This window comes from Neovison vison, chromosome 11, assembly GCF_020171115.1.
Source record: "Neovison vison isolate M4711 chromosome 11, ASM_NN_V1, whole genome shotgun sequence".
Classification (NCBI taxonomy): Eukaryota; Metazoa; Chordata; class Mammalia; order Carnivora; family Mustelidae; genus Neogale; species Neogale vison.
Genome location: NC_058101.1, coordinates 50237159 through 50260621, shown reverse-complemented (window position 1 = coordinate 50260621; position 23463 = coordinate 50237159). Strand labels below are relative to the sequence as shown.

Below are 23463 nucleotides of genomic sequence, written 5' to 3'. Positions count from 1 at the left end.
TGGTGCACTGGTAATCCTATCACACCTCGGGGTAGACTAACAGTTGTGATTGTCATTTAATGAAACACTTTGACTTCAAATGTCTGCTTAGCTGAAGACTTCAATTCCTCCAAGTCTCCTTCTTTCCCTTAACCCTCTTCATTTTGTTCCCTTCCTTACCTTTCCTCCCTCCTGCTCTTCTTCCTTCTTTCTTTCCCTCCTTCCTTCTATCAATCCACAGTGGCCTTTTATACTTTACAAAGTGATTTCACACTTTGCCACTGACGTGGTTTAGGCCCTCACCATTGTTGGCCTGGATTGCTGCCATAGACTCATAACTGCCCTTGGGGATCTCCCCGACTGCCTCCCCCCACCCCTACAATGGCGTCACCATAATACTCCATTGTCCATAACGCAGCCTGAGTGATCTTTCTAAAACGTATACCTCATCATAGCAGAAGCTAAAAATACTTGCATGGCTCTTCACCAGATCTGGTTTAATGCTCAGATTCCTTCATTGGCCCTTTCTGACCTCCCTGACCTTCTGCACCATGCTCCTCCAGAACACGCAGGCACTGGCCATATAGATTCCTAGGTACACCAGCCTTCCCACACTTCCCTGCGGCTCCATGCTGCTCCATGTCCATCTCCCCTCTCTCATGTCTTACCCCTCACCCGGCCTCCTATTTTTGGTCTTGCTAATTTGCACCTCCTCTTCAAGGGTTAGCTAAAGCATTATTTACCTTTGAAATCCTCCAGGACTAACCTCCCGTGACTGGCTCCCCTCACTGTACACACACACACACACACACACACACACACAGACACAGATCCAAACTGAGATTCCACAATAGCCCTACCATGTTAACTGTACTGCTCTAATAACATTAATTATATTGTATTGAAATTGTTGCCTTACTTAAATATCATATCTTCTAGAGGCAGGATTCTGAACCTTGTCATACCAGGCATCCATTCTCTGAATCATGTTATTTATTTATTTTTTTTTAAGTAATCTCTACATGCAACATGGGGCTCAAATTCACGACTCCGAGATCAAGAGTCATGTACTCTACCTACTGAAGTAGCCAGGTGCCCCCATATTTTTAAACACATAAAACAAAATACATATGACTATAAAGAAAACTGTAATGACAGTTAGCAAAGTATTAAAATACACTGTCATATAATATTATATATAAATATATTCATTTATTAAAGTATCAGCTAAGAAAGTCAAGCCCACCAACCACTGTAATCTAGATGTAACTATAAGTAAAAACAGTATTTCAGGGTATCTTTTACTACTCTGATATGATATCTATAGTTTCTACTTGTGATACAATATTACTGTGGTGTGTTGTATACATTCATAATTTTTAAAAATGCTAAATTTTGGGGTGCCTGGATGACTCAATTAGTTAAGCATCTGCCTTCAGCTCAGGTGATGATATCGGGGTCCTGGGATTAAGCTCCCAGTTAGGCTTCCTGCTCAGCTGGACATCTGTTTCTCCCTCTCCCTCTTCTTTCTGTTATTTGTGCCCTCTGTCTTTCAAATAGATAAACACAATCTTTAGAAAAATAAAAATCTAAATTTTAGTTATGGGTAAGTGAAAATAAGGGTATGATTATTACTTCAAACCAAACTCATGGAAAACCTGAATTCTAGAATCTTTTGAATTTTAGACCATAAGATCTTCGAGGCCTTCATTTTAATATACCTATGCCTCTATAGTATTGGAACATAGTAAACACTTAAAATGTTTATTGGCCAAATTAATGAAGGAAGAAATAGCTGAGTATTTCATCTAACTTAGACTTCACACCTACCCACCTCCCCTTGTGAATTAGCTTTTATTATTCTGATCACGTATTAAGAGATTGAAATTTAGAAAGGTTAAGAACATTTTTCTGGTTCACAGGGATTTAAAATGTCTATTCTACCATAAGGTTGCCTCCCAGAATATTGTGTCCAGCTTACCAGATAATCAAGAGAAAAGGAGCAAATACGGAAAAGTGATGTTATCAGTTTCTACAAGAAGTTCTTTTATCCCTTTGGTAACCCTTGGCTTCGGTTACATTAGTGTTCCCTCAGAATTGGCCAGTGTGCTATTTGGCATTCATCTGGACTTTAGGAGAACAGCTGGGAACTTGGAGAAAATGATCCTGTCATCCATGAGAGTTTGTCTCACCAAGAGGAATGCTCACATAGACTCAGAAGCATTCGGACCATGGGAGGAATAAGGATGGAAATGCCACTTCCTCAACAGCTTGCTCAGGGAGCAACGGTTGTATAGATGGAGCTTTTTGTTTCATAAGCCCCCTTTGAGGGGAAGAATAAAAGAACATGACTGAAACTAGGACAAGCCTTTTCACATCTCAGGATGTGAGTAAAGGAAGGGTTGGTGCACTCTATTCTGCCCTGTGCATTGAAATGCTTAGACCATTGTGTGGCACAATGACTCCCTTTCAGGAAGGTAGCTGCTATTGTGGGTCGTTCTGTTGTTCTGTGTAGCTCTGTCCCTTTGCCTGCTTTAGTTTTTCCCAGTGTCTAGTCTACAAAGGAAGCACTCAGTAGAAGTGCCTGGGCAGACTTCTTAAGGAAAGGAGGGAGACCACCCTCTCCACTTCCTAACACACACACACACACACACACACACACACACACACGGAGAAGGAGAAAGAAAGCCCGGCAGTGTCAGCCTTGGGACTAAGCTGTGTTGATCTGATAGTACAGAGCCACTTTAAGTACTTGAAACCCTTGTTTCCCTTGGCAGTGAGAAATCAAATAGGGAACAACTTACATTGTCAAGCTCTGGGAAGTTGCTGTAAGGATAGTTAAGCTCTTGACATCTGAAATGTCTGCTGTAGGTACTTCTTGATCTTCTATTTTACACTTGTATATCTGATGAATCAAAGTGTGCGTATCAGGAATCACACAATGGTTCCTGAGGGCTTCAGCAATAAGATGTGGTATGTACTATTATTTATATAAGGCAGTGAGAACCTGCATAAATAAGATACTATAAAATGGAAACCTGAATGGTGAGGCCATAAGATTACAGTTCTTAGTATCTTCCTGTGCTAATACATTAAAAAAATACTTTAACATTTTTTTCTACTTTACTCAGATAATATTGACCACATTTGTTTGTTTTTAATTTCAACGTATCTCCTTGTAACTCATGAATCTCATTTTTGCTCAGCAATCATGGATCTACAGACTAAGATTTAGATAAATGTATGTTGTGAGGAAATATGATGGAAATTGTTTTTTCTTCTCCCAAAGAAAGAATTGTGCTGGAGAAAGAAAACACTGAAGTCAGACAGCCCTGAGTATTGAATCATAAGGATGGGACTTAATGTCTGTGTGTCCTTCAACAACTTGTTTAATTTCTTTCATCCACTTTACTCTTTCAAACAATTGTGGTTACACAATTTTATAGATTTTTTATAGCATTGTTTTGAGGATTAAATGGGATAATGTATGTAATATGCTTAAACCTGTGTCTGACACACAATAAAATCTAATGCATAGAGAGTAATATGACCCCAGTCTGATGTAGCCTTGTTTCATTGTGGTTGTCCTCATATGGGGTGCACAGTGAAGATTATTTAATATCAAGTACGACTAACATTGTCTTTACATTTTACTATTTACAAAGTGTATTTAAATATGTCATTACATGTATGTGTCGCAAACTTCAAGATGTAGGTACCCTTATCTTTCTCATTTTACCAACTGGGTGGCTGAATCTTGGGATGGGTTATGACTTCTTGAAGGTCCAAGGTAATATACAGTAGGGTAAGTATGCACATTGTCTTCAGAATTCCACTTGGTTGGTTTTCATAAACTGAAGTTTTATCTTTGATGCAATGGAGTCTCTGATAAGTAGAATTTTTTTTTTTTTCTCTTTCTTCTGGTCACCTGTATGGTCCATTCTGTATCTACCAAAGGGTAGATAGCTTTAGTGTGCAGAACAGCTATTTGGAAAGCTTATTAAAATGTAGAGCACCCACCCCCCTCATTTCCTGGACCCGAGAAATTCCAATTCAAGAGATCAGGAATGGGGCAAAGAATGTGCATTCCTAAGACGTTCTGGGGAATGACCAAGCTGCTAGTTTAGGGACCACATCTTTAGCAGCACTGCTTTAGCTGATCTCATCAACAATGGTTGTCTTGAGATATATTTGTCACAATACAATAATCTATTTGCAGAAGAAACGTCACAGATGCTGCATTGCATATATTGTTTACTTTTTGTATATTGTGATGCTTTGCTGTCTTAAACTTTCCTGGCTGAGGAGAGACTGCCCATGCCCTCACGGCTAGCCAGTTCTTAGAGGTAGCAAAGGACTCAACTGGCAGCATGCCTTTAATATGCAAACTAAAAAGTCCCAACACAGAAACTTCTCTATCTGGCCAGTTCACAGCAGGAGCAATATCCTGCTGAATCATCCCAGGGTCAGATGCCAGAACCACCTCCTTAAGCCCACTGAAGTCACTCCAACTCGCCAATCTTAAACCATTACTCTGCCCTGTTTTGTTTTCTCTTTGGAAATGTCAATAAAGTTTTTGGCCTAAACTTTGCCTTTGATGCTGTCTTCCTCAACCTGACCAAAACCTAGCACTTCCCCTGTGTGACCTCGTGTGGCATGTGAGATCCCCTTGCTAGGACCTGTGACTATAATCAACTTGTTTTCTTTTGTCTCCTCTGTGGCGGCCCCTAACAGACCATCACCTAAAAGCACACAGGAACACATGCTTCCTTCAAACAAAAAGGAAGGGGCACCTCTCCTCTCCAAATGTGTTGTTCTGAGTCAGGAATTTTTGGCAGTCATTCCATCCCACTCCTAGTCAGGAACAGGCAGAATAATGGTATTAGGGACACTGGTGATCAAGGCACTCCTGCAAATTTCAGGCACAGTTTTGGCACACAGCGCTTTTCATTGTCTTCTGAGAGCAATTTCAACCTCCCACTGCCCAGCCCGTGACTCTCTCTTGTTAAACCTCTGTGAGTAGCCTTGCTGCAACCATGAATCATACACTGAGGGCTTCACACAGCCTGGGTTTATGGAGCTGCGTTACAGGAGACTATATCTCAGATGGCCCCAGTGCAGCCAAAACAATCTGTCACTTTTAATTCTTCCTGTCACCTCATTAAGTATATGGGAATGTTGACAATAAAACACATTTTCACACAAACACGCAAGGCTCACACCACCCCAAAATGTAACATTTCCTCCTCTTGTATTCAGATGTGGTTGTAAATATCCAGTCATTGAAAGATTCACTGAGCAAACATATGTGCTGGTCTACTGTATATAACTGACAGAGGCAAAGAACAGTCTCCATGGACACATAAAGCAATTAAAAATAACTGTGCTTCAAAGCAGACTACTATAATACAAAGGTCAGGACCATAAATATGAACAGGATGGCAGTAATGTCTCTATCTAAATATACCCCCAAACACACAACTACAACAGGTCAGATCTCAAAGGTTAATGTTAAAAAAAAAAAATCTTTGAAATTATGCCATATTCTTCCCATGCCTTTTCCTTCTTGTGATCTTTTCATCAAAGGTTAATATATGTGAATCCAGTGGAAAAATTTTATCAAGGCCAAATATGTGTCATCAGCCACTATTTTATTCAATGTGAAACATTTAGCCTTGGACATATGATACAATGAAGGAGCTCTAGCAAATATTCTCTGAAAGGAAAATGTCTGTTTCTTCTCCTCTGCACCCCCCTCCAGCCTTGCTTACTAGGTTGCTTGTTTTTATATTAACTGCGCGGAAGTCTGAATTCCTCTCAAAGCTGTAGAGAGATGTTCTGAGGGCCGGGATAATTTTTGCAGTAACACACTGAGTGTGATAATAAGGTTTATGCATGGTTGTAAAAAATGTGCTGACAGATGGAAAAGGAGCCACCTCGGTCTGCACAGCATTCATTTTTTTATATATTTAAAAAAAATCATACTACACCTGAGTCTGATTCAAACAGCAGTTCTTCCTCCCGCTGTCTTCTAGGAACAGAAATATTTTAGAGTATATAGAAAAATTCCAACCCCCAGTGGACTGATACGCTAAAATTTCAAGTTCTGTGCAGAGTATCATAGGCTCCTGTATTACCATTCAAGGTGTCATGTGCAATGAAAAACTTATTCCCTCCAAACATGAATCTCTATGTAGTAAGTGCCTCAGATCGTGAGCAAGTAAATGCAGCAAGGAAAAAAAGATGTGAGCAGAGTGGCTCCCACAATGGAGAGGCACTGCCCATCTCTATCTTAAAAAGCAAAATGCCAGCTAATTTGCCAAAGATTCATTTTCATCCAAGGAAATGCAAATACGAGTGCAGATTGAATGAGAGCACTGACGTCGTCTCTACTTCTTTGTGATGTGATATTTGAGAGCACATTGGTTAGAGGAAAAGAGCACTGTGAGGTAAATTCCTTACTCTTAACAACATGAAGCAACAATGATCAACCCATCTAGCACTACTGACTCGATTCTCTAAGCCATGGTACTGTCTTTTTGGGGGAGCAACCAGCTCCTGACATCTTCTCTCTCGCAGACCTATTACCTATACTCGTAGAAAACCCCATCTTATGCTAAAGCAAATGGATGAATAAATGAATGAATGGATGAATGAATGAATAAATGAAACAGAAAACAAACAAACAAAAAAACTCATGTTCATCCTCAACCTTTTTCTGATGAAATGTATCTGTATTAATTTGCTAAGCTTGTGGTTACCAAGCATCACGAATTGAGTGGATTAAACAACAGAAATGTCATAGTTCTGGAGGTCAGAAGTTCAAAATCAAGGTGTTGGCAGAGTTGGTTCCTTCTGAGGGCCATGAGGAAGGATGTGTTCTGGGCCACTCTCGTTGGTTTCTCTAAATCTTTTCACATTGTCCTCCCTCTACTTGTGTCTCCATGCCCAAATTTTCCCTTTTCCATAATGATATCAATCATCTTGGGTTAGAGCCTGTCCTGATAACCTCATTGAATCTAGAGACCCTATATCCAAATAAACTTACATTCTGAGGTACTGGGAGGTTAGAACTTCAATAAATGAATTTTGGGTAGACACAATTCAATCTAATACAGAATCTTCTACTGAAACAACAACACAGAGCTTCCATTTATCCACTGGTCTTATCTCTTCCTCTGCTGGAAAGTGAGGTCCCTCACATTCCTGCTATCCTCAGAGCACAACTTCCAGGGAGAAGAGCAATTTTTTTTTCCAATGTTGCTAAAGATGCTCCTGAGTTATTACACTTACTAACTTTTGCTTCTTACAAATCCATAACAATAAGCTATGCAACTGCTAATTCTCTCTAATATTTTCTTCAATCACCTTCACAATTGGTCCCAACATTCAACCACTATTTTGGCAGCTGGTTCACAGATACTATTCTCACTTTGGATTCTGGCATGAACATAGAATACTTCTATATCCACGGCAGTGAATCACCTACAACCCACCCCATCTGCTCTTGATCTCTTCAACCCAGGTGACCTTCAGCTTCAGTCCACCTTTACTGCCTGATCATTTACATACTCTATCTAGCCTCTTCCTTACATACATGTGTTAGCTCTGGAAATTTAAATTCAAATACTCCTTCCTTTGACTGCTATCTGTTCATGCCAATTTTCTCATTTCTCTACTTCATTTATAGCATCGATTACCAACTTATGGTATTACATGGAAAATTAGTGTTTCAGTATGTTAATAAGATCACACAGAGGCTGATAAAATGGTGTGTGGTCAAATAAATTTAGGAGAACGAGGTTAATAAAAGTTGAAACATTGTGCTGTTTTTCCTCACAGCAGCTGTCCCTTTCCCCACAATCATGCAGAGCAAGTACCCTTGTCTGGAATCAGACTGCAACCTCAGCCATGCCTGCCCCCTGTCACTGCCTCTGGACCATGGACCCCCGCAAAGTGAGCAAGCTTCGGGCCTTCACGAAAATGTGTAAGCAGGATCCAAGCATTCTGCACATTGAGGAAATGCACTTCCTGCAAGACTGGGTGGAGAGCATGAAGGGTACAGTACCACCAGCCACTCATAAAACTAAATCAGACAGTATCAAGGAATAAAAAACAGGTAGTAAGAAGGGGGAGGAAAACATAAAAACAGATGAACTATCAAGTCAGGAAAGTGATCTAGAAATTGACAATGAAGGCATGAATGAACCAGATACTTACTCTCTAAGAAATAGGAGATGAAAATGTAGAGATAACCAAGGAAATGATGGATCAGGCAAATGATAAAAAGGCTGCTGCCATTGATGCCCTAAATGATGGTGTACAACAGAAAGCCACTGACTTGTTCACAGATGTCATCAAACTGAATCCTTGCTTGGCCATTCTGTACACCAAGAGAGCCAGTGTCTTCATCAAACTACAGAAGCAAATGCTGCCATTCGAGATGGTGAAAGAGCTATTGAAGTAAATTCCTGTTCAGCTTAGCCTTTTAAGTGGCAAGGGAAAGCACACAGACTTCTGGACCACTGGGAAGAAGCAGCACATGGTCTTGCCCTTGCTCGTAAACTGGATTATGAAGAAGATGATAGTGCGATGCTGAAAGGAGTTCACCCAAAGCCCCAGAAAACCGCTGAACATCAGAGAAAGTATGAGCAAAAACATGAAGAGCAAGAGATCAAAGAAAGAATAGAAAGGGTTAAGAAGGCTTCAGAAGAACATGACAGAGCCCAGAGGGATGAAGAGGCCAGACAACAATCAGGAGCTCAGTATGGGTCTTTCCCAGGTGGTTACCCTGGGGGAATACCTAGTAATGTTCCTGGAGGAATGGCTGGAATGGCAGGGGGGATGCCTGGAATGGCAGGAATGCTTGCACTCAGTGAAATTCTTAGTGATCAAGAGGTTCTAGCAACCATACAGGATCCCGAAGTTATGGTGATCTTCCAGGGTGTGGCCTAGAACCCTGCAAATATGTCAAAATGTATCAGAAATATCAAAATATCAAAATATGTCAAATATATCAGAGCAATGCAAAGGTTATGAATCTCTTCAGTAATTGTCAGCGAAATTTGCAGGTCAAACATAATGCCCTTCTGACAAACAAACCCTCACTGAAGGAAAAGCAACTTTGATCACCTAATGGAGGTCACAATAATATAAATGAGAGTACCTCTGACCTTCTCATGAAGAAAGCTGTGCAGAGACTCCCTGCCCCTCTGCCCCCTACATTCTACAGTGGTTTGCCATTAGGGTATTCATTCAGATAATGTTTTCCTACTATGAACTACAAACTTTAAACAATTTTTTTAAATCTTAAAAATATTTAAAAACGTATTAAAAGGGTGTGTTAATCTTTACATTTTTCTTTACTGATCATTTCAGGTTTTTTTGCTTTGGATTAATTGGGCAAGGAAGAAAAAGTGTGGAAGATTTTTGCTCAGTTTGAGTGAAATAAAGGTTTATAAGTGAGAGGCAAATATAACACTCAAATATATGACGTTTGAGATGGAGATAGGGTTTCTTGGGGATTTTGACTTGTTTTTTTAAAATGCTTTATTTTTTAAACACAATTTATTTGGATAAAAACATTGGGACAACAAGTATTGCAGTAAGACCCAGGTAGGGGCCAGAAGCGCTTGGCAGGGCAGCAGCAAACATCCCTTTTATATAGTGTGCACCCTTGTGCAGATGCATTTAAATCTTAGGCCGCGGTGAAGGGATGATTTTTATAATGCTGCAGTAGAATTGGATTACTTAGCTGTGTTCTTATCTGATATAAAAAATAAATCTTTTGGATTATTTCCACACTCAAAAAAGTTGAAACATTTCTTTACCCAAGGAATGTAGTACACTAAATTTTTTTCTGAATAACCAAGATTTTGTGACTGCTTTAACCAAAGTAATGTCAGCAATTTAAGAAAAAAAGAAAGAAAGAAAGAGAGAAACCTAGTGAACCACAGAACACCAATCTGGGAATTAGCAGATTACAACTGTTCTTTAATCCATAAACCCTATTCTCTCCCTCCCCCCATTCCAGTTATCCATCGCTTCCTCTTCTACTCAGTCTTTTTTCTACATCCATCCAGTAAACTGTCCTTTCTAATCCTGCATATGAGCTCACGTTCTGCAACTTTCAGTAGGCCTTTGGAACTTCAAGCAAAAATACCCATGCTAAATCCTTTTTTAATTTAGCCCAGCATATAATAAACTATCACTATTTTTTACATCACCTGTTCACCCACTTCACTCCATCTATTTCTCTTTTTTTCTTGTGTCTTCAACTCTTCTCTATGGGTTCTTTCTCCTACAGTAGTAAATCTATTAAAAGGAGTTTCGTTACAATTTTCTTTTCCTTTTTCACAACTTCCTTCTTGAAGTTTTGGCCTTATCATCTTTTTAAAATTAAATTCCATGAGTATGGAGTTATCTTTCCACTTACCTGGGCCTCTTCGATTTCTTTTACCAATATCTTATAGTTTCAGTGCCCAGGTCTTTCACCTCTTTGGTTAAATTTATTCCAAGGTATTTTATTCTTTTTGATGCGGTTGTAAATGGGATTGTTTCCTTAATTTTTCTTTCCAGTACTTCATTATTAGTGTATAGAAATGCAACAGATTTCTGCACAGTGATTTTGCATCTTGCAATTTTATTAAATTCATTGGTTAGTTTGACAGGTTTTTTGTTTGTTCATTTTTGTTTGCTTGTTTGTTTTTGGCGGGAAAGTAATTCTTGATAAGGACAATGTAGATACTTAAAAAATGTCCAAAAAATTATGATATAAATACTAGATTACAAGATAGAAGTAGAAGTTAATAAAAGATAGTAAATGTATTTGAATTATCAAGAGAGAATGATTATATATATGTCATTTAAAAATAGACATTTTATTTTAGAATAGTTTGTATTTATTGAAAAAAACATAAAGATAGTAATAGGCTTTCCATAGAACATATATGGTTTCCTCTGTTTTTATCTTATATTTGTCACATTTAATGATACATTTGTGGCAACTCATGAACCAGTATTGTACATTATCATCAAAGTCCTTACTTTATTAAGCTTTCCTCAGGTATTACCTAATGTCCTTTTGTTGTCATGGGAGTTTGGGAGGGAAGTGCCATTTTAATCACATTCCATCAAAGATACATGCTGTCAATGGGATGCATCACTGTTGAAGTTAATTTGGATCATGTGACTGAGGTAATCTTTGTTAGGTTTCTTTATCATAAAGTTACTTTTTTCATTCCTTCATTCAATACTGTACTCTTTAGAAGGAAATTTCCACGTACAGTCCACACTCAAGTAGTGGACAGTTATGCTCTAATTTTTTTAAGGGTGCATCATCTACATAGTGTATACAAATTTTAAAAAAATCACTTAGATGGTTGAGAAATCCCAGGATATAATGCAGAATATGACAAAACAATCTAATTATATTAAAAATTTAGGAGACAGCATCACTAAAGGTGATGAGGGAAAATGTGCTGATCTAAGTAACTTTGGAAATTAGTGGGATCTTCAAAGCTGAAGGCAAAGCAGTACATAATTACTATAGTTTAGTTGATAATGTTTTTTTCTATAGGGATGTTAGTTAAAAATTGTCATATTGCTATACATGTATACAGGCATTGAACAATTAAGTAAATTGATGGTAGATGCTGAGAACCAGATGTGAAGTGAGATTTTATAGACAATGGAAAAAGATAGAATAATCTATGTTTTAATGGAGTAGAATTGGGAACATCACTATGATATAATATTTAGTTTAATATAAATATTTATTATTTTATATATGTATATACTTATACATACATATGTGTGTTTATATACATGTGTGCATGTATGTCCATGTAAATACACAGGTAAGTTTACACACATAACCTTTCTTGCTTTGTCGGTTGAGACAACCTAGAAGTGATGACATCCTATTAGAAATAAGTATGTATAGTACCCAGATCTTAGTTCCTAAGTACCATTCTTCAGTAAAAGGATCAAGGACTCCTTGGAGAAATAACTAATTCAGGGGCTGGGGCAGAAAATAGAAAAGGTGAGTCTGGAGTATTTTGTAGTGCCAGAGGTAATGAATACCGAGAAATAAAAAATTTTAAAGCCCTGTTATGATGGGGCCATGTCAAAAGATACAAGAGACATTAATAGAGCTCCCAATGGTCAACACGGGAGTAATGTGAACAAACAAAAGAAATGAAGTAATATTGGACTATAAAACAAATATTCATGAGTACATATGGGTATAAATAAATTATTGAATAAATAAATAAATAAGGGAGAAGAGACAAGTCTCTCATGAGAATAATTCCAAATAATATATGTTACTTTGACATATGTAATTTTCTAGAGAAAAGACCAATAGATTTTTTCAAATATAGAATAAAAATAAGATTTCCAAATTCCAAATCAGAACAAAATATAAGAAAGTAGTAGATCATGGGTAAACAAAACAAAACAAGATACTCACAAAATTAAATTAAAATTGAAGGCAAAAGATCAAATGCAATATTAATTTTCTCTTCCCTTATAAAAAATGTTAATTTACCAATTCTGTGTTTGGGCTCAGATAAGTTCATATCAAAAAATTATCCATATTAGATATTGTAAGGAACTAACGTTAAGAAAATTTTGGCAAAGATAATGAAGAAAAAGAGATAATGCAGTTATGCTACATTAGGATGTAAGAGAAATGCAGCATCAACTATGAGAACATAAAAGCTTTTCAAATATTTATAGGTTTATAGAACTTATTTTAGGTTCTATTTTTGAAAGAATTAGCATGGACAAATTTCCAGAGAAAAATATTATAAAAATTGATACTTTAAGTTGAGGCTTAAAAAATAAAGCATCAAAAACAAAATATTATCTAGGAAATAATTACCAAAAAAATTTTTATCAAATAATTTTACACTGAATTCTTTGAAACTGGTTGCAAACTACTTCTGATGATAGTAATTGATGAAGTTTCTCAATTCGTTGATGGACCAAGCAACATCCCATACTAAAACATAAGAAATATGGAACATTCAAAAAAGAAAAACTGACTAAAGATCTTTAAAACTATAACTGCAAAATATTAGCAAATCAAAGATAGCAGTTTATTAAAAGATAACATACCGTGACCATATAGGTTTTTATTCCAGAAATGTACAAACAATTCAATATTAGGAAACCAAGTAATAATTGGTCACACAATCACATCATCACAACAATCAATCAAAGGAGAAGAAAGAAAAATTTATCTTGATAGACACTGACAATGCATTTTAAAATAATTCAACATCAATTTTTTTTTTTAAAGATTTTATTTATTTATTTGTCAGAGAGAGAGGGAGAGAGAGCGAGCACAGGCAGACAGAGAGGCAGGCAGAGGCAGAGGGAGAAGCAGGCTCCCTGCCGAGCAAGGAGCCCGATGTGGGACTCGATCCCAGGACGCTGGGATCATGACCTGAGCTGAAGGCAGCTGCTTAACCAACTGAGCCACCCAGGCGTCCCTCAACATCAATTATTGAAAAAAATGTTAGTCAACTAGGGATAGGAGATAAGAACAAATCCCCAAGATGATGAAGGAAATCTATTTCAAACTAACAACTAACATTGAATCTTATCATAAAACATTAGACAAAGATCACTACTGCTGTTTTTTCAATTATTTTTTAAAAAGTTATTTATTGATATATATTTTATAAGTAATAAAATTCGCTCTTTTTAAGTGTCTAGTTTGAGGAGTTTAGATAAATGTAGTTATATAATCATCAGACTAATAAGAACAGAATATTTTCTTTATCTCATAATGTTTTTTCTTGCCCCTTTGCTCCTCTCCCTCTGTTCCCAGGCCCTGTTGCCTACTTTTCTAATGTATGTCCCTGGAAATTAAACTTTTCCAGAACTTCCTATAAATTGAATCATGCAGTATGTAGGTTATCATCATAATACATAATGCTTTTAAAATTCCTCTATGTTTTTGCATTTATCATTAGTTTGTCTTTTTTATTGCTGGGCACCATCCTACTAGACAGATGTATTATAAAAAATTTTCTCACTCCTGAGATGATATATATTTAGGTTATTTCTAGTGTTCAGTTATTATGAATTCCATTATTATGAACTTCTATGAACATTTGCACACGTCTGTGAGTGAAAATATGTTTTCAGTTCTCTTTGCTAAATATCTAAAAGTAGGATTGCTGGATTACATGATTAGTATATATTCAGTAGGTGTGTATACATACACATAATATATATTTTATCAGTATATATTACATGATCAGTGTATATAAAGTTCCATATAACTTTATGGAAAACTGTCAAGCTATTTTCTAGAGCGGTGTACAGTTTTACCTTTCACAAATGATGTGGAGTTCTAGTTTTCCATATCATCATCAACACTTAGTATTGTCACTCTTTTTAGTTTTAGCTGTTTTCATAGGTGTTAGTAGTATCTTTTGGTGTTTTTAACTTGTATTTCCGTAATGACTAATGATGTTGAGCACCTTTACATGTACACATCTGCCTTCTGTGATTCCCTGTGTTGACAAATATGTCAATAAGATAGGTTTTTTTTTTTTTTTACTAAATGTTTATCTCATTCTATGTTTTTTTTAATATCTTGAAATTAGGTAGTAAGAATTTTCTTTCTCTTCTATTTGAATTTCTTTCTAAAATTTAGAATCATCTTAATTTCTAAAAGTGACAGAACAAAAACAAATCTGACGTAATTTGAATTGACATTGTCTTGATTCTGTGGATTGATTTGGTGAGAACTGACATCTTAACAATATTTAGTCTTTATACCCATGTATGGTGTATTTTTTCTTTATTTAGGTCTTTCATTTCTCTATAATGTTTAATAGTTTACAGGGTACAGGCACTGTACATATTTTGTTACATTTATCCCTAAGTATATGACATGTTATGATGCTCATATAAAAGGCTTTTTAAAATTTTTCAGTTTTTAATTGTAAATTGTAAGTATATAGAAATATAATAGCTCTTGTTCCTGTTGACCTTCTATCCTTTATTTTGATGAGTTCACTCATTTGTTCTTGACCTTTTTTTAATCCTTTTTCTTTCCTTTTATGTACATTTATTATAATTTTTGTCTGTAAGCAATTATGTTATTTGTGAATGAGAATTTTTTTTTGGTCAGTGTTTTCTTTTCTTTTTCTTTCTTTTTTTTTCCTTATGGTCTTTACTAGAACTTCTGGTTCAATGTTAAATAGAAGTAGTGAGAGCAGACATACTTGCCTTGCTTCTGATCTTAAGGTGAAATCAGTAATATATGTTAGCTTGAGATTTTTAATAAAAGCCTATTTTCAGTGTTAAGCTCTCCAACATGAATTGTGGAGTCAAATATATTTTCTTATATGATTTTTATTTATTTTAAACTCTTTTATTTGGTACAGACACATTTTGGAGTTATATTTTCTTGATAAATTTACCTCATTACTTTTAACTAATGTAGAATTTATTTTTTCTCCAATCTAGTTTGTCTGATATTAATATAGCCACTTCAGTTCACTTTGGATTAGAGTTTGTGGGGTATATTTATTCATTCTTTTGTTTTCAACAGATATATATTTACATTTAACATCAATTTTTTTGTAGACAGCATATATTAGATCTTGTTTTTTAATCTGATCTACAGTGTCTTTTAATTTAAACAATTTGCATTTGATGTAATGATTATTAAAATCTAATTATAAAATTTTTTCTATCTGCCCAGGTTTTTAAAAATTTCTTATTTTCACTTTTGACTTATTTCAGATTGAGTACTTCTAATATTTTTTATCTTAAATATTAATTTCTTAATTATACCTCTTTTATATGAGTTGCTATCATGTTTACAATACATATCCTTAACTTATCACAGTGTGCTGCCAAATGATATATAACTTGCTGTAAACCATAGGAAACTTAAGTTGGAACACTGCTGTTTATTTCCTCCCATACTTTATGCTATTTTTTGTCATTATACATATTCCTATATATGTTATGAACTTCACAAAATTTTGGTACTACGTTTGTCTTGGGTAATCACTTACCATGTAAAGAGATTAAAACTAATGAATAATATGCTTTATATTTACCTACATGAGAATCCCTTCCCAGAACTATTCCTTCTTTGTGTAGATTGTATATCCATTTGACATCATAATCCTTCTTTTTTTTTTAATATTTTATTTATTTGACAGAGAGTTAGAGAGAGAGCACAAGTAAGCAGAGCGTCAGGGAGAGGGGGAGAGAGAGAAGCAGGCTCTCCATTGAGCAGGGAGCCTGATGTGGGGCTCGATTCCAGGACCCTGGAATCATGACCCAAGCTGAAGGCAGCTGCTTAACCAACTGAGCCACCTGGGTGCCCCGACATCATAATCCTTCTGCTTGAGAACTTTCTTTAATGTTTCTTATAGCACAGGTCTGTGATGAATTTCTTTTGCTTGTATGTTTCTCATATGTCTTTTTTTTTTAAAGATTTTATTTTATTTTTTGAGAGAGAGAACAAGAGCAAGAGAGACAGAGAGCACATGAGTAGGGGGCAGGAGGATGGCAAAGGGAGAAATAGACTCCCCACTGAACAGGAAGCCTGACGTGGAACCAATCCCAGGATCATAGGATCATAATCTGAGCCAAAAGACAGACACTGAACTGACTGAACCACCCAGGCATCCCTCAATATGTCTTTATTTTACTTCCCTACCCACCCATGAATCAACTGTTTCTTCAAGAAGCCCCGATTATTTTTATTGGAGAATGGTGTTAGAAACAAGTATCTGGCCTCATAGAACAAGCTTGAGACTTTTCTTTCCGTTTCTATTTTTTTTAAATATTTTATTTATTTATTTGACAGAAATCACAAGTAGATGGAGAGGCAGGCAGAGAGAGAGAGAGGGAAGCAGGCTCCGTGCTGAGCAGAGAGCCCAATGCCGGACTCCGTCCCAGGACCCTGAGATCATGACCTGAGCCGAAGGCAGCGGCTTAACCCACTGAGCCACCCAGGCGCCCCCCATTTCTATTTTTTGAAACAGCTCCAGAAGAATAAGGTATTTCTTCTTCTTCTTCTTCTTCTTCTTCTTCTTCTTCTTCTTCTTCTTCTTTTTAAGATTTTAATTCATTTATTTATTTGACAGACAGAGATCACAAGTAGGCAGAGACGCAGGCAGAGAGAGAGGAGGAAGCAGGCTCCTTGCTGAGCAGAGAGCCTGATGCAGGGCTCGATTCCAGGACCCTGAGATCATGACCTGAGCCGAAGTCAGAGGCTTTAACCAACTGAGCCACCCAGGTGCCCGAAGTATCACTTCTTTAAATGTTTGGTAGAATTCTACTTGGAAGCCATCTGACCCTGGACTCTTGTTTGTTGGGAGATTTTTCTTTAATGCTTCGATTTCCTTTCTGGTTATAGGTCTGTTCAGGTTTTCTATTTCTTCCTGTTTCACTTTTGGTAGTTTTATATGTCTCTAGAATGTATCCATTTCTTCCAGATTGCCTAATTTGTTGACATTCTGTTGCTTATAATATGTTCTTATAATTGTTTGTACTTCTTATAATTGTTGCTCATAATATGTTCTTATAATTGTTTGTACTTCATAAGTATTTGTTATGATCTCTTTCATTCATGAATGAAAGTCTAGCCAGGGGTTTATCCATCTTATTAGTTCTTTCAGAGAATGAGCCCCTGGTTTCATTGATCTGTTTTACTATTCTTTGGTTTTTGTTTCATAGATTTCTGCTTTAATATTTATTAATTCTTTTCTCTTGCTGGATTTAGGCTTTAATTGCTCTTCTTTCTTGAGCTTCTTTAGATATAAGGTTATACTGTATATTTGAGACCTTTCTTATTTCTTGAGTAAGACTTGAAATGCTGTGTATGTACTTCCCTCTGAGGACCTTTCTGTATCCCAAAGGTTTTGAATAGTTGTGTTTTTATTTTCATTTGTTTCCATGAATTTTCTTAATACTTCTTTAATTTCCTGGTTGACCCTTTCATTCTACAGTAGGTTGCTCTTTAGCCTCCAGTATTTGAGTTCTTTCCAAATTCCTGCTTGTGACCGAATTCCAGTTTCAAAGCACTGTAGTCTGAACATATGCAGGGAATGATCCCAATCCTTTTGAAATGGTTGAGACCTTACTTGTGACCGAGTATGTGATCTGTTCGGGAGAATGTTCTTTATGGACTTGAGAAAAATGTGTATTCTGTTACTTTAGGATGGAGTGTTCTGAATATGTCTGTGAAGTCCATCTGGTCCAGTGGGTCATTCAAAGCTCTTGTTTCCTTGTTGATCTTCTGCTTAGATGATCTGTCCATTACAGTGAGTGGGTGTTAAAGGCCTCTGCTTTTAATATATTATAATCAATGTGTTTCTTTAATTTTGTTATTAATTGATTTATATAATTGGCTGCTCTCATGTTAGGGGCATAAATATTTACAATTGTTAGATCTTCTTTTTGAATAGACACTTTAATTATGAATTAGTGTCCAGACTCCAAACTTTCTTAAAAAGCTGTAATCATCAAGACAGTACACTGTTAGCACAAAATCAGACACATAGATCAATGGAACAGAATAGAAAACTCAAATGGACCCTCAAGTCTATGGTCAACCAATCTTTGACAAACCAACAAAGAATATCCAGTGGAAAAAGTCTCAACAAGTGGTGTAGGGAAAATTGGACAGTCACAAGCAGAAGAATGAAATCAGACCTTTCTCTTACACCATACACAATAATAGACTCAAAATGGATGAAAGATCTAAATGTAAGACAGGAATCCACCAAAATCTTGGAGGAGAACACAGACATCATTCTCTGTGACATTGGCCACAGCAACTTCTCACTAAACACATCTCCAAAGCCAAGGGAAACAAAGGCAAAAATGAACTATTGGGCCTCATCAAGATAAAAACTTTTCCACAGAAAAGGAAACAGTCCATAAAACCAAAAGACAACTGAAAGAATGGGAGAAGATATTTGCAAATGTCTTATTATATACAGGGCTGGTATCTAAAATCTATATAGAACTTATCAAACTTAACACCCAAAGAACAAATAATCCAATCAAAAAATGGTAGAAGAAATAAATAGACATTTCTCCAAAGAAGACATCTAAATGGCCAACATACACATGAAAAAATGCTCTATATCACTTGGCATCAATGAGATACAAATCAAAACCACAATGAGATACCATCTCACATCAGTTGGAATGACTAAATTGAATTTAATAAAAAATAAATAAAAAGGAAACCAATATCTGGAGGCTAGCATGTTCATTGCTACCAGGGTGTCCTTCCTTCCTCTTCCTTCCTCCCTCCCTTCCATCCTTCCTTCCCTTCCCTATTAGTTCACAAAGCAAGGACATATATCTGTGCATAAAAACCTGAGTATATACACCTATCTATAAATATATCCATATGTAGTCATCTATATCCTTATTAAATATGAATTCATACTGATGGCTCCAACTCTAACGCATTAAAATATGGATCACTTCCTCCCTTTGTAATCTGTAAATTTCTTTTCCAACAGTTGTAAATCTGGCTTCTGTCATTCCCATTCATTTCCTTAACTGTTCAATTTTTTTTTTTTTTAAAGATTTTATTTATTTATTTGTCAGAGAGAGAGGGAGAGAGAGCGAGCACAGGCAGACAGAATGGTAGGCAGAGGCAGAGGGGGAAGCAGGCTCCCTGCTGAGCAAGGAGCCCGATGTGGGACTCGATCCCAGGACCCTGGGACCATGACCCGAGCCGAAGGCAGCTGCTTAACCAACTGAGCCACCCAGGCGTCCCCTTAACTGTTCAATTTTAATATGCCTTTATAGAAGTATCATATTTAGTATTTACCCTCATAGAAAACAACTTGATCTGCTAAAATGAAGGACTTATGTACAGTTTCTTGTGCCTTTAGTGATATAGAATCCACTCATTTCCACTATTACTTAGTTCGGCACCTTTCCCTTACCCATTTTATTGAGGTTATTTCACACATTTGTAATCCAATTAAATTCTTTTGTAACAGTCTACTTTTTTTTTTTTGCTAGAATTCTCCAGCCTTTTTAATGATTTTTTTAAAAATTTGCATACATTAAGATTTGCTCTTTTGCATTTTAAAGTACTATAGGTTTTGGTACTGTGTGATGTCATTTGTCCATGAATGTACTATCATGCATTCTACTACCCTAAAATCCCCTGTGCTTCACCACCTACTCAATTCCTCAAACTCTTGGCAACCACTGATCTTTTTTTTTTTTTTTAAAGCAACTCCATAATTTTACCTTTCCCAGAATGTCATCTAATTGGAAACATGTAGGATATAACGTTTTCAGACTTACTTATTTCACTTAATATGAATTTAAGGTCATTCCATGTCTCTTTTTTTTTTTTTTTTTGGTGGTTTAATAGATTTTTCTTTTGTCATTTAATAATATCTTATTATATGGATATACCAATTTGTTTATCCATTTGGTTACTGTAGGAATTTTTTTTTAAGATTTTATTTATTTATTTGACAGACAGAGATCACAAGTAGGCAGAGAGGTGGGCAGAGGGAGAGAGGGAAGCAAGCTTTCTGCTTAACAGATGCGGGGCTCGTTCCCAGGACCCTGAGATCATGACCTGAGCTGAAGGCAGAAGCTTAACCACTGAGCGACCCAGGTGCCCCAGGAATAATTTTTATACTTAGTTTTTAGCAATTATGATTAAAGCTGCTAAGCATGTGCAGCTTTCTTTGTTGACATAATTTTCAACACATTTGTACAAATACCTAGGAACATGATACTTCAATTGTATGGTAAAACTTTAGTTTTGTAAGAAACTTGCCAAACCGTCTTCCAAAGTGTCTATGCTATTTTGGATTGCCACCACCAATGAATTATAACTCCTATTCATATCCTTATGAACATTTGATATTGTTAGTTTTTGGATGTTAGCCTTTTAATAAGTGTGTACTGGCATCTCATCATTATATTAATTTGCAATTTCATAATAATAAGTGATTTGGAGCATATTTTCACATGCTTATTTTTCATTTGTATATCTCCTTTGTTGAGGTGTCTGTTCAGATCTTGTGTATGTTTTAAAATTGGATTATTTGTGAGTTTTTTAAAATTCAGTTTCAGAGTTCTTTATATATTTTGGATATAAGGGCTTTATCAAATATATGTTTTGCCAATATTTTTTTGCAATCTGTGGCTTGTCTTTTCATTCTCTTAGTGGTGCCCCTTGTAGGAAAGAATTTAAAATTTTGATGAAGTTTAACATCAATTTTTTTCTATCATGGATTAGAGTAAGTTCACTTAAATGTTATCCAATGTTTTTCTCTAAAACTTTTATGAAAAAAGAAAAGCAAAAAAAAAAAGTTTTGTGATTTTACTTTTATTAAGTCTATGATTGATTTTGAGTTAATTTTTGTGAAGTGAAAGAATTGCAGCCAAATTCTTTTGCATATGGAAACCCACAACCTTTGTTGAAAAGATTAAAAACAATTACCTTTACTTCTTTATTAAAGATGATTAAAGATGAATTGTGAGTTGAATTCTAGATTCCCTATTCTGTTCTCTTGATCTATATGTATGTATTCTTTTGCTAATACCATGGTGTCTTTATCACTGCAGCTTTATATTATGTTTAAAGAATCCAGAAAATAGCTTGGTGAATTTAGATGGTTTGTATTGAATCTCTGTTAGGAAGAATCAACTCCTGTAAAACATTGAGGTTTCCAACTGATAAACATGGAATATCATTCCATAGATTTAAATTAAAAATGTTTTTTCACCAGAGTTTTATAGTTTTTTACATATACATCCTATATGTATTTTGTTAGAGGTGTACCCCAATATTTAATTTTTTTAGAAATATTGCTTTATTTGAGAAACTTACATCCAAATTACTTTTATGTGTTTAAAAAAGTCCTAACGTGCACCCAAGAAAACATATACAGATTCCACAATAATAAGAACAAAAAAATGGGGCTGACAGCCCCAAATGATATTTCCTAAAAGAAAAAAATGCAGTATTTAACTTTTTTTTTTTTTTTAAAGATTTTATTTATTTATTTGACAGAGAGAGATCACAAGTAGGCAGAGAGGCAGGCAGAGAGAGGAGGAAGCAGGCTCCCCGCTGAGCAGAGAGCCCGATGGGGGACTCGATCCCAGGACCCCGAGATCATGACCTGAGCCAAAGGCAGCGGCTTAACTCACTGAGCCACCCAGGCGCCCCAAAAAATGCAGTATTTAACTTTGATCCTTTTTGTGAGTCAGGGTATGTGAACTGCATACATCATAAATAAAAATTTTCTTACTTTACGAGTAGGAAGGACTGTGATCCTGTTTTTTATGCATATTAAATATGAAATACAAAATCCACTCTTCTGAATAAGGTAAAGGAAAAAAATCATTCTTTATCATTTCAGTTTTCATGCAATGAAATCCAAAGGTTTGTTGAATCTGCCTTTTCGATTCATGTATTGCCTGTACTTCCTCTTCTGAGACACATTTATGGCATAGGCATTTACAGAACTATCCACCTTTTTCCCTTTTGTGGAGTCAAAAGAGGCAAATCCCATTAATTTCATCATTTCTATTTCTTCCTCTGTTTTACCCTCTAAATCCTCCTCAGTAATCTGGCGTTCTTTGCTCTTTGTTTCTTTTGTTTCTTTCTTTTCCTCATCTCTTCTTTCTTTCAGTCAAGAAGGGGAAGGAGATGTGGATCTATGTCGTCTTGGGGACCTGGAGCGTCTTCTGTGTGGGGATGGAGAGCCGCTCCTTCACCGATCTCTCTCCCGGGACCGGGACCTTTCTCGGCGCCTGCGTTCTCGCTCACAGGACGTGGACTGGGACCGCCTGTGCTCCCTCCGTGGGGAGCGGCTGCGACTGCGACCCATTCGTAATCTCCCAAATATTTATTTATTTTTTTTAAAGATTTTATTTATTTATTTGACAGACAGAGATCACAAGTAGGCAGAGAGGCAGACAGAGAGAGAGGGGGAAGCAGGCTCTCCACTGAGCAGAGAACCCTATGCGGGGCTGGATCCCAGGACCCTGAGATCATGACCTGAGCTGAAAGCAGAGGCTTTAACCCACTGAGCCACCCAGGCGCCCCCCAAATATTTAATTTTTATGTTAATTTAAATTGTATTGATTTTTACTTTCAAATTTTAATCATTCATTGCTGATATAAAGAAAAGCAACGGACTTTTGTGTATTAACCTTGTATCCTATGATCTGGCTATAATCACTTATTCCTGATTTTTTGACAGTTTATTGAGATTTTCTACATAGACATTCTGTCATCTGTGAAAAAAGTCTTTTTTTTTTTCTTTACAATGTGTATACCCTTATTACCATTCTTTGTCTTATTCTACTAGGTAGGACTTCCTGTGTGATGTTGAGTATGAGTAGGGAAGAGGTAGAATCTTTGTCTTGTTCATGATCTTGAGGGGGAAGGCATCCAATATAATAGTATGATATTAGCTGTAGGCAGTAAATGTT

The 23463-nt window shown here is 36.2% G+C and overlaps 2 pseudogenes; one reads left to right on the top strand and one right to left on the bottom strand.

The window, feature by feature from the left end:
* The first annotated feature begins 7920 nt into the window (after positions 1-7920).
* On the top strand, positions 7921-9061 carry LOC122890219 (annotated as a pseudogene).
* Positions 9062-22222: 13161 nt separating this feature from the next.
* On the bottom strand, positions 22223-22862 carry LOC122889547 (annotated as a pseudogene).
* Between the last annotated feature and the right edge of the window lie 601 nt (positions 22863-23463).